Below are 11,543 nucleotides of genomic sequence, written 5' to 3' on the forward strand. Positions count from 1 at the left end.
ACACACTTACACACATATATATATATATATACATATATATATATATATACATACATATAAATATATATATATATATATATATATATATATATATATATATACATAACATACACACATATATATACACACATACACATATGTACACATACACACACATATTCACACATATATATATATATATATAGTCAGCGTCGCAGCATTTGAATTCAGAACGTAAGGTTGGAAGAAATGCTACTGAGCATTTTATCAGGCGCTGTAACAATTCTGCCAGCTCGCAACGCTCTTTTTATTTATCCAGTACATTGCAGGCTGTTATTCGATATGAGTTCCGTAGAAAAAGACGTAGTGTTATATTTCTTGATGCATCTAAATTGCGATTCTTTCTCTCTCTTTCTCTCTCTCTCTCTCTCTCTCTCTCTCTCTCCTTCCCACACATAAGCACAAAAGTGCTTACGCGCACACGCACATATATTCGCGCACGTAGACCTACACACACACACACACAAAGATACACACACAGACACACACATTCATGTGTATTGCTTTAGGTAATTTTTTGTACTTTAAAGTTTACTATTCCTATACATAGATTGTAGCCTCGCTGTGAATAGCTGGTTATTCTGCAGGTTTTATCTCTGATAAAGATCGAGGAAATTTAAGCATCACGCATATCACATCTCACAGTGAGTTAAAATATCTGGGGTTTCCACTTTGTTTGATTATAGCAGCTTGGCTAATTTTCATGTCTGCTGACATTGTACTTTAACTAAAACGCTGTGTAGTGTACTGTCAATTTTTCAACCTTGTCAGCACCTGCACTTTTAATGCAAATTTAGTTATGTCCAAGTTTTGTATCCATTTATAAATTGTTATAAGCGAATATATCTTGTTTGGAATAATTAAACGAATTCACAATTGTATGTAATTTAATTTAGTCGAGTAAATTGAAAGAATAATCAGTACAGAATAGTGCAAGGAATCCAGTGATATGAGTAAATTTCAAATCTCCAGATATTTGCTTTAACTATCTATCGTGGTTTATCAACTTTATCCAAGTGGTACACAGAAACTGTTCTGCAGTTAGAAACAGCAAAGAAGATTTATTCACGACTATCTTTTATTGCGCGTTCTTTTATATATTAATAATAGAATAGAGAACAAAATAAGTATTTATTTAAAATACTATAAACGCAACATAATTCCAACCACAAAAGATAAATCAGTTAGTCATTATATCCTTTCGTTACTGAATTCCCTTAGAGATTTTCTAACTCCTACGTAGTGTTGTTGCACAACTCATTAAGTTGCTATGAGGATATAACATGATTTAGTGATATCGGCAGTATTGGAGACTTTGGAGATTGAATATTACCAGCAGTAATAGTAAGAGAAATTGATGTTGACTTGCTGGAAACATTACTGAAAGGCATGAATGATAAATCGGTGGCTTTATAGGAAATGTAAAAAGTAGTAATGTAGGTCTATTGATAACATTTGTTTGCTTCAGCTTCATAATTTTTAATAGTCATAAATTGAACAAATTTAGCTGCTTCATAATGGCTGCTACTTTCTTCTATGGACATATTTAGCGGATGTGCTTCGGGAAGTATATTCTGAAGTTATTTGTTCAACTGATACTAACTGAGCTGTTCCATCTTGACGGTTGGCACAGGCGATGTTTGAGCCAATAGAGATTAGATGTAATACAAAAAGTGTCATATTGCTTTTGTAATAAGTCATTTGTCTAACCCCTAATCAGGGTTTACTACTACTACTACTACTACTACTACTACTACTACTGCTGCTGCTGTTGCTACTACTACTACTACTACTATTACGACTACTGCTGCTGCTGCTGTTGCTACTACTACTACTACTACTACTATTACGACTACTGCCGCTACTACTACTACTACTACTACTACACTACTACTACTACTACTACTACTACTACTACTACTACTGCTACTACTACTACTATTCTTAATTTGTCTGCACTGCACTTCTTGCCTGTCTGTTGCACTATTAGATTTTGACTCTAGGTAGGTATAACTTACAATTTTCTTTCAACAATATAAGTTTAGCTAATTTTTTAATTGAATGAATTCTGACCTGTTGTCTACAATTCCGGTCATTAAAATACCCAATACAGAAAAGAAAATGGAGAAAAGACGTTTCCTTATATTTCATAATAAAAAGATTAAGTCCAAACAGTTCTTGCTTTAACTTTAATTAGCGCATTTCCATCATATGTAATCTTTTCTAAGGCTGAGATTTGGATAAAATATTTAACCAAGACGTATTTACATCAGATTTTAGAACACTTTACAAAGTTTTGAGAAATTTATTCAATATCTTTACGTAAATTAATCCTTCACAAACCCTTACGTTTTCGTAAACCCTATGCGTTTTTCGTACCCATGCACACATCGTAATCTTCGGAAAGCACTTTTACGCGATAAGGTTCAGGAATAGAGAGCCTTAATTAATTTAAGATCTGATTATTCTTTATAGTCATTCAGAAGAATGTCTGGCTATTGTCTTTCTAGAAGAGCAATCTTTCTGCAATGATAGGAAGATTTACATATATTTCAATGTCCTCTGAAGCTTTCAAATGTCTGAACATCAGCAAAAATTAATTCGTAATTACGTTAAACTGTAAAGCCTTGGTAAAGAGCAGAACATTGTGTCAAGCTGATTAGTATCGAACTTTATTCTGTTTAGAGCGCTAGCATAACTGACTGTTTTACCAGGTATGCCAATGATGTGGAAATAATAAAGAGATACCATGAGGAGGGCTGTCATCTGGAAATGTCAACTATAAAAAAAAACCCAAAAAGAAAAACAAATCCCCAAAGCAAATCCAAAGACAAGAAAACAAAAATTGGAATTGCAAGAACCGATAATCAGTTTCCAGTATGAAAGATCTCCCCAATAAAAATAACTTAATGTTTCGTCTGCCCATACTACCAGACAAACCTAGTTTAAATTATTGCTCCAGTTTCACCGCGAACTACCAAGAATGTTATTAAATTATGCCGTGGACTTTCCATTTCGAGACATTATTCCTGCTACAGCGAATCCAGAATCATTAACCGTGTGAGTTATTTCACATTTAGTAGACATTATTGCCAAAGCAGGACATTGAGTAAGTTCTTTTGTTTACTTGGCGCCATGTTGTTGGTGCATTCCTCGAGAAAAGGCATCTCTTTTTTATACAATAAAAAGCTCAACTATGTCTGCAAATTTTGGTATAAACTGGTGAAAATACTTTATCAACCTCAAATATTTATTAATTCTATCTTTAGATTTAGAAGCAGTAATCCATTGTATTTTATCTATTAGTCTATATGATGCTTTAATCCTATCCTTTGTAACATTCCTTTTGAAGAAATCTATGCAAACTGAAGATTAATGCATTTGTTTACATACATTAATACATTAGTTACTTCCAGTCAAGTAATAACTACAATTATTATCGGCTCCGGCAAAGATGATTATGTCGTCCTGATAGGTAATTATGCCATTAATTCCCTTCACTATAAACACCACACAATATTGGAAAATGGATCTGCTATTTTGGAGATTCATATGGACTCGAACTAAAGACATTATTTATATTTGTCCCGCATAATCGCCTTGAGCCTTCATCTGAACCAGTATCAAATGAAAGGAAAATTATCTTTGCTTCAGGCATATCAATATATATGGCTATAAGATAGGGAGTTGGACGAAAAAGAGTCTAAACGTTGTCATTTATAAGAACATTGTAATTAGATCACTTTGTTTATTTAGATGTCGATGCTGCCTTCTTGAAACTTTCATAAATTATGGAGTTAGAATTTCCATAACTTCAAGAGTGCGAAATTCCTTTTCAAAGTCTGTTAACTCTTCTGAACTGGGATTCCTGAACAAATTTATTTTAACAGCCGAACAACAAAATGACCAACAGTCGCACACTCCTGTACTTGGTTCCGTTATCGATTTTTCTGGTGTTCAGAAGAGCAACACTGATTTGATTGATGAAGTGATTAACAATAAAACATTCTGACAAGTGGGGAAGATTTTACTGAACTCCTCCCGAAAACACCACCGGACAGAGTGTTAACTCAAACCGATATGAATACGTATCTGGATTCAAAACAGAAATTCCTCCAGGAAATTGGAGGGTATCGTATCTCCAAAAAACGCTTCCTAGAAAAACCCTTCTCCCTCAGTCAAAGGGCAAGCTGTTTCAAGAATCAGCCAAGAAGATGAAGGTAAATAATTTCCTTTTCTTTTCTTTAATCTAAATGGTTAGCATCCATTTTCAAAGACTACGAGATATTCTCATCTTGCGGTCTATCGGGAGCGGGTGGCGATACAGCAGTGTTATTCCGAAAATTCTTGGGTTTCAAAGTACGAACAATATTTTTGGAACCGGAACTGTAGGTTGATGGTTCTAGATGTGAATGGCAGAGGAGATGGCACCTTTAGAGTAATGGCCGTTTATGCCCCGTGTGGGGCTTGACAGTAAGATTTCTTCAGGCGTCTAGAAGCATTCCTGAAAATGTCACGCACTTTAGTACTAGTGGGGGACTGGGATAATATTTTTGACGCAGGAAAGGACTATGAGAGGGTAGTACATAGCAGAAGGGTGTGTGTACAAATAGCCTGGGAAATCTGCTCAAAGACTTCCAGTTATTTGACAGGTATCGATTGGGTTTCCTTGGTGTGACAATGTGGACATGGAGCAACCACAAGAGTGATCCAGATCGTATTTAGATAGAGTATTTGTTTGGTCACCGGATAAGGATAGCGTAGGTTTTTCATAATTCAAAATTGGTCGGTTACACAGATCACAAATTTGTGATCTGCACAGTATATTTAGATAGGACTTGTAGAAAGGGATCCGGTTACTGGAAGTTGAACGCGTACTTTCCGGAACACAAAGACTACGGGACCAGGTTAGTGAGCTAGTTAAGTGGCAGTTGATGGGGGCGATCGTCAACAACTGGCAGCGGATTGCCTTGAAGGGGGCGATTAAGTTAGAATCGATAGCGTTTAGCAAAGAGTTAGCGATAGAAATAGAATAGAGGAAGAACTAGTTAACAAACTAGAAGCAGCGATTAGTAATGGCATCACGACCGACGTGCTAGGGGCGAATATGGCCCTTGACCATTTCTTCGAAGCGAGCACGAAGACTACGTTGTCAGAGCTGAGACCCGTGCACTCGAGCACGAAGGAACTACAGCTGTCCGATGAGTCAGAACGGTGGAGATGCGACATGGCAACAAAACCTCTATCAGGTCTTTACTACATCGGGACGGGCGCGTGACATTCGGTTCCTAGCAGATGTATATGGCTTTCCAGCAGCATTTCGCGCAATAACAACAATCACAACCCCCACCACTACGACAACAACAACAACAACAGCAACAACAACAGTGGAGGCGCAATGGCCTAGTGGTTAGGGCAGCGGACTCACGGGCGGAGGATCGCGGTTTCGATGCCCACACCGGGCGTTGTGTGTGTTTATTGAGCGAAAACACCTAAAGCTCGACGACGCTCCGGCCGGGGGTGGTGTCGACCCCTGTTGTACTCTTTCGACCCAACTTTCTCTCACTCTTTCTTCCTGTTTCTTGTCCCCGACTTCCTACGCAACCGCTGAGCCTGGATGCGCGTTCATCCATCCGTCGATGCTCTCGGTGTCGGAGGTTGACCTGCTTTCTCTTGTGCGGGTCTTACGAATAGCAAAGGACCACGTTTCGGACTTCTCCCATCTTGCGAGCTCTGGGACGAAGACCATTCGCTCAACAGCAACAGCAACAGCAGCAACAACAACAAACACAAATTACAAACTTCCAAGCAATAGGCACAAAAAACAATGAATTAATGAAGTACATTATGACACAAACATTACACCAAAAGACTTTCTCACAATCTCCCTAGCGGCACACATACAAATCATTCAAGCAACACGAAATACATACACAAACTTAAAAACCCAATTCCTACAGGAAATCGGAAAATTTCGCGGGAATATCACCAAGAGAATTCTTGGTGATTTACTGTTGGAAACACCCAAAGCCAATAGAAGGGACGGGCAATCTGCCCCTCCACACAAAACCAAGTAAGTTTTCCTTTTCTTTATTATTCTTTTCTTTTTCCGACAACATGGTCGTGTACAGAATATGCAGCGTGAATGTACGTGGCCTTGAGTTCGCCTTGGGAGCGGGGGTCACCTGCTCAGCGACTTCAGAGAAATGAATGTCGACGTGGTGCCCATTAGTGAATCCAGAATTTTAGACTCACGGGATTTCCGACCTATTTTCGGTAACTATGGGGTGTACGCATCTCCTAATCGTCCAGGAGCGGGAGGTGGAGTCTCCATGATGGTTCGGAAAAATCTGGATCTTGCAATACAGACGATCTTCATGGATCCGGAAGGTAAATCGGTGGTCCTAGACGTGACAAACAGTGAAGGATATACTTGCTGTCTATGCCCTGACAGGGGCAGGACGACCAGATTTCCTCAGACGTCTGGAAACTTTCCTGTGAAGTCCCGCACCTTAGTGTTAGTGGGGGACCGGAATGGAGTTTTAGATGTAAGAACTGTGTAGGTTTAGCAAATAGAAGAGAAGGGTACAAAACTGTTGGTTATGGAGAGGGAGTGGTGCGAAAGGCCGATAACATCCTTTGAAATACAAGAAGCAGTGGCTAGCTGCACGAGAGGTAAATCGCTTGGTTTGGATGGGCTGCCCCACTTAACATGCCAGACTTACTTGGCGACAGCTTAGCAAACATTTTCTGCAATTGGCAACAGAATGGGAGAATTCCTAGTTTTGTGAACCTAGGAGCGTTGACGTTACTGAGAAAAGACACGAACAAAGGGAATGCATTGACAACTTTATCCCATAACTCTGTTGAATGCAGAGTTCAAAATTTTGGCCAAGATGTTATCTACGAGGTTGGCGCTTGTCGTCGGGGATCTGGAAGGGGAGGCACAAACATGGTGCCATCCCGAAAATATCCATCGCTGACAACCTCCACCTCATACGATGTATAATTGAGAAAGTGGCTAAAGAACCTGGCATGGGTGTTACCCTGATCAATTTAGATCAGTCTAAAGCTTTCGATAGTGTCGACCATCTATACCTACGTCTCAGAACCGTTCAACATCATGCACTCGGTCCGGTAAAGTCGCTCCTCTCCTCTCTCATGTACGTACTGACTCTCTATCCACTACTACACAAACTGGAGGCGTTGAGAGGCATTCCGCGTGACCTGGGACGTGAGAGATGCGCGTCGGCATATGCCAGTGACGTCACCGTAGTGGTGTCGGATTATAAACACATAGAAATGATCGGCACCGCTCTCAGGGGCTACGAAGTGGTTTCAGGAAAGACGATTAACCAGGAAAAATCAGTGGGATCGCGGCTCGGCACCTGCAGAAGCAAGCCCATGCCATCTAATTGAATCGTTGGGCACTGGACGGACGGACTGGTGAAATTGGTGGGGTCTGGTTTGGTCCGGACCTACAGATGGACAAAAATTGGGATGAGGTAACGAGCAGGTGACCACTCTCATGCAGAAAAAGCTATCCCTGAAAGGTCGGGCAGGAGTGGCTAACGGGTATATCGCGTCCGTCATTTACTGTCGCTTGACTGCCGTGCCTTGTCCTGGCTACCGTTAAATTCCGCTGGAGCGTATACTCTTCCGCTTCTTGTGGAAGGGTCGCGTACCGATGGTCAGGCGGTCTATTTGCTGTCAGCAGCCGTCTGGGCATGCCTTGGTTGATGATGCGCAGACATGAGCTGAGGCTACGACATCTCCAGTGCTTCTTTGGCGGTGAACAGACGTCGTCACCGTTTTCCCCACATGTATTTCTGCAGCTAGTTTCTTTAACGGAGCTGCAGTCCTGGGTAAAACAGAGGCCGAGTGGGAGCAGGTGTGAACTGAACCACTGTGTTCTAGTGATAGATACAACATAAAAAAAGGATGTGCTGTATTGACCTCAATATCTTCTGTTACGTCTGTGGAAACTTCATTCCACATGTTCAAAGGCACAACTTTGTATAACTCGTGAATACAACACTTCGCAAATATCTCCTTCGAGTAAAACCACCAACAGAAGAGGATATGACCAAAGACTGTGTGTACTCCATCCCATGCAATTGTGGTAGGTTATACAAAGGCGAAACATACTGCCCCCTCAAAATAAGGGTAGAGGAACATCGTAAAGTTGTGACACGAGGAGATATTGATAAATCGGGTATAGCTGATCATGTATGGAAAAATGGAGACCACCTCCCCCTGTGGGATGAAGTTAAAATAATAGACAGAGAACACCACTGGAAAACACGAAAACTAAAAGAAGCAGCACGCAACAACCTCCTAAGCAGACCGAGTGCAGATATGAATAGCGTATGGGAACAGGTTTTAAGGAAGGACTAGTAGCATAGCCCGGCGTTGCCTGGGTATGTAAGAAACTTTGTCGATAAGCAATGCCCTTTACCTTTTTACCCTTTTTTGTACTCATTGAACCGTTATTTTGTAAAATGAAGCCTAAAAGGCATTAAAGCATTCAAAGCACCGTTCCCTTGCATGCATGAAGAAAATCTATGACAGTCAAAGTGCATTTTCTGGTTTTGTTTAGCACACTCAACCCAGTTCTGCGGGTTCAGTGTCGCGACGGGAACGCATGGGTTGAGAGTTTGACAGGCAGAGGTGATAAGGTTGCACATGCCAGCCCTTTTGACACCGCCCCCCGAACCCAAGTTGGGTTCGGACCACAGCTAAGCCCTACCTAATCCTAACTTAAGTCTAGCGAAAGGGGGCTGGGGAGCCTCTAGTAGGCAACGACTAATCCCGATCTAGTCCTTTCCCTCTAGGGAGCGAATGCGCATGTGTAGGTTGCAACGTCTTCTCTTCACTCCAATACTGTGTATACGACGTTCCTAGCTGCCCCTTTGGGCGAAAACATGAAAACATCATTGTGCCTCCCAACGCGTAAACAGCTCACGTAGAGTTGACCGTGGGCGAAGCTCTGTTCGCCCAAATGTAACTCAGCGACTTGTAGCGTTTGGCCTTGGGATTTATTGATGGACATTGCGAAGCAGAGTTTAACAGGAAACTGAGAACGCCTGAAGTAGATAAAAGCGGCTTATGATAAACCAAGAGTTTGCAAGTAGCGTCCGAGGACCCTTAGGGTTCGTCAAAAATTTAAGGTAAAACGTTTGGGGTGGTAGTTATAAAGAAAGTTTAAACAAAAAAAGTATTCGAATAACTTGCGGCTGCAGCAGCGATTAGCAGAAGTATCTCGTTGACTGCTTAAAGTGGCTGTGTTGGGGGTAAAGTCTCGGAAGTAAGTTCTTCATGGTAGGAATTGGTTCACCAAAACTTAGGTTAGTCTGGAGGTTTCGATGTAATATTTGGTTTGTATGTGGGATACTTTGAAGATTAAGTCTAGATTTCCTCCTGGGGGTTGAATTATCGATAGCTGTTTGATAGTTATTTGGGGGAGTAAGAGAGGTAAAGAAGGTCGAGTTGCGTCCCCTAGACAGTCTGTGGTTGTGTTTAATACACAAATCGGTTTGCTATGTGTGCCGCATATAATTTAATTTACCGATTTTTTCCAGTAATAAGGTATCCTATTGGAATAAAAAGGGCCATATAGCTCCTAGGAGCAGACATGATTCTCGCTGTGAATTTTAAAAAAAATTCCTGCCAATTTGTTAAAGATATTGTCGAAAATATGTCTTCTTGAATTTGAACGCGATTTCCCAAAATGGCAGGTTTTTATCGATTTTTTCTGGTGGTAAGATATTGCATGAAAAACTAACGTCAGAATTAAGTTTCTTAGGGTAACATTAAGCTTCACCATGAGTTCGGTGAAAATCGATTGCAAGTTGCGAAAACTACAACAGAAAATGCGTTGCATATGAAAAGCTTAGATTCTCGACCCCATGTCGAATTTATCGGTTTTTTTCAGAACTGGGGAACTTTTTAAAATTTTCGCTGCGTTAGTTTTGGAGTATGACATTGGGCTATGTGTGAATCAGGTTTCATCAGAATCGGTTGAAAGCCGTGGTCAGGATGAGGGTACAACCTGACAGACACACAGACAGACAAACTGCCTTTTATATATATAGAGAGAGATTTATAAGCCCTAAAATTCACTCCATATGGCGTAGTGGTTAAGAGCACGGGCTACTAACCCCAAGATTCCGAGTTCGATTCCAGGCAGTGACCTGAATAATAATAATAATAATAATAATAGCAATAATAATAATAATAATAATTATTATTATTATTATTATTATTATTATTATAACGTTCTGTTAACATCAAAGAAGATGAGGACAAATATCCGTCAAATGTAAACACTTGGAAACCTGGACATGTAAAATTATGTTGAAGCTTGAAGCAATTCATCAAAGCTCTTGTACAATATTTCCAAGTCTTAAGAAAGCTGACAACTATGAAGCGATTGTGAAGGAGCTGCTCTTGAGTTGGCGAGCACTTGGAGGTAGAATGAGCATTAGATTGCTCAACTCACACAGTCACTTGGTGATGTTAGCGAAGAAGAAAGTGGACACTTTCATTAAGATATAAAAGAAATCGAAGAATCCTACCAAGACTGATGGGACTTAAACATGATGGCAGATTACTGCTGGAGCTAGATGAGAAATATTCCAGAAGCTGTGCACAAGAGATCGTTAAAAATGTGCAAGTTCTTGCAGTAATAAGACGATCGGAATGAATGATCACACTGAATAGAGATTTTACATTCCTATTTTGTTACCACCAAGCTTAAGTCTTACATGCTAAATGTGCATTTACTCACACAATTTTGTATCAGATAAAAAAAAAGACATATTGTCTTTGAAAAATTGCATCTGCGTATGTTTAATTCTTCCTCTATGAGCATTAAATAGCTGTTTCTAGCAAAACTAAAATACTTCATTTCTCAAAAATCTGATGTGATAGACAAAATCTGATACCAGATTTGGATTCATCACCGCAAAATTAGCTAAAAAAAAAACAAAAACACTGATAAACCTTGTACCAGAAAATATGTGTTGACCAGTGTTATTTTTATTGTTCATTAGTCTTATTTTTATCACATGCATTCACTGCACTACCGAGCGCAGCTCTGTGTACCTTGGGTATGTGCTGTGGTTTGTTGTTATACTCTTATCTTTATTGTATTGAAGGTCCTTAACGTAGGACGTGTGCGGTGCCTTGTAGTGCTATTTTATTTATGTTATATATACTTGTTAGCCCTGGTGTTTTTGTTATGTATTTGTCTGAATATTAGTTTTATCATAACTAATGTGCCTACTACGATAGGAATTGTTTTTGTTTTTAGACTCCAAATTCGGGTTACCTCTATTTCCAGATCTTTGTATTTTGAAAGTTACTCCGTTTCTTTTAGAGAAACATTGTTTTCTGTTGGTAATATCCCTGGAGTTTTCCTGTTGCTGGTACTCCTCAGTGTGTCCATGATCTCTTGGCATGTGATGGTGAGCCATATCTGTGGTGCTGTTGTGCTCTTCCTT

The sequence above is a fragment of the Octopus sinensis genome, linkage group LG7 (genome assembly GCF_006345805.1).
Source record: "Octopus sinensis linkage group LG7, ASM634580v1, whole genome shotgun sequence".
Lineage (NCBI taxonomy): Eukaryota > Metazoa > Mollusca > Cephalopoda > Octopoda > Octopodidae > Octopus > Octopus sinensis.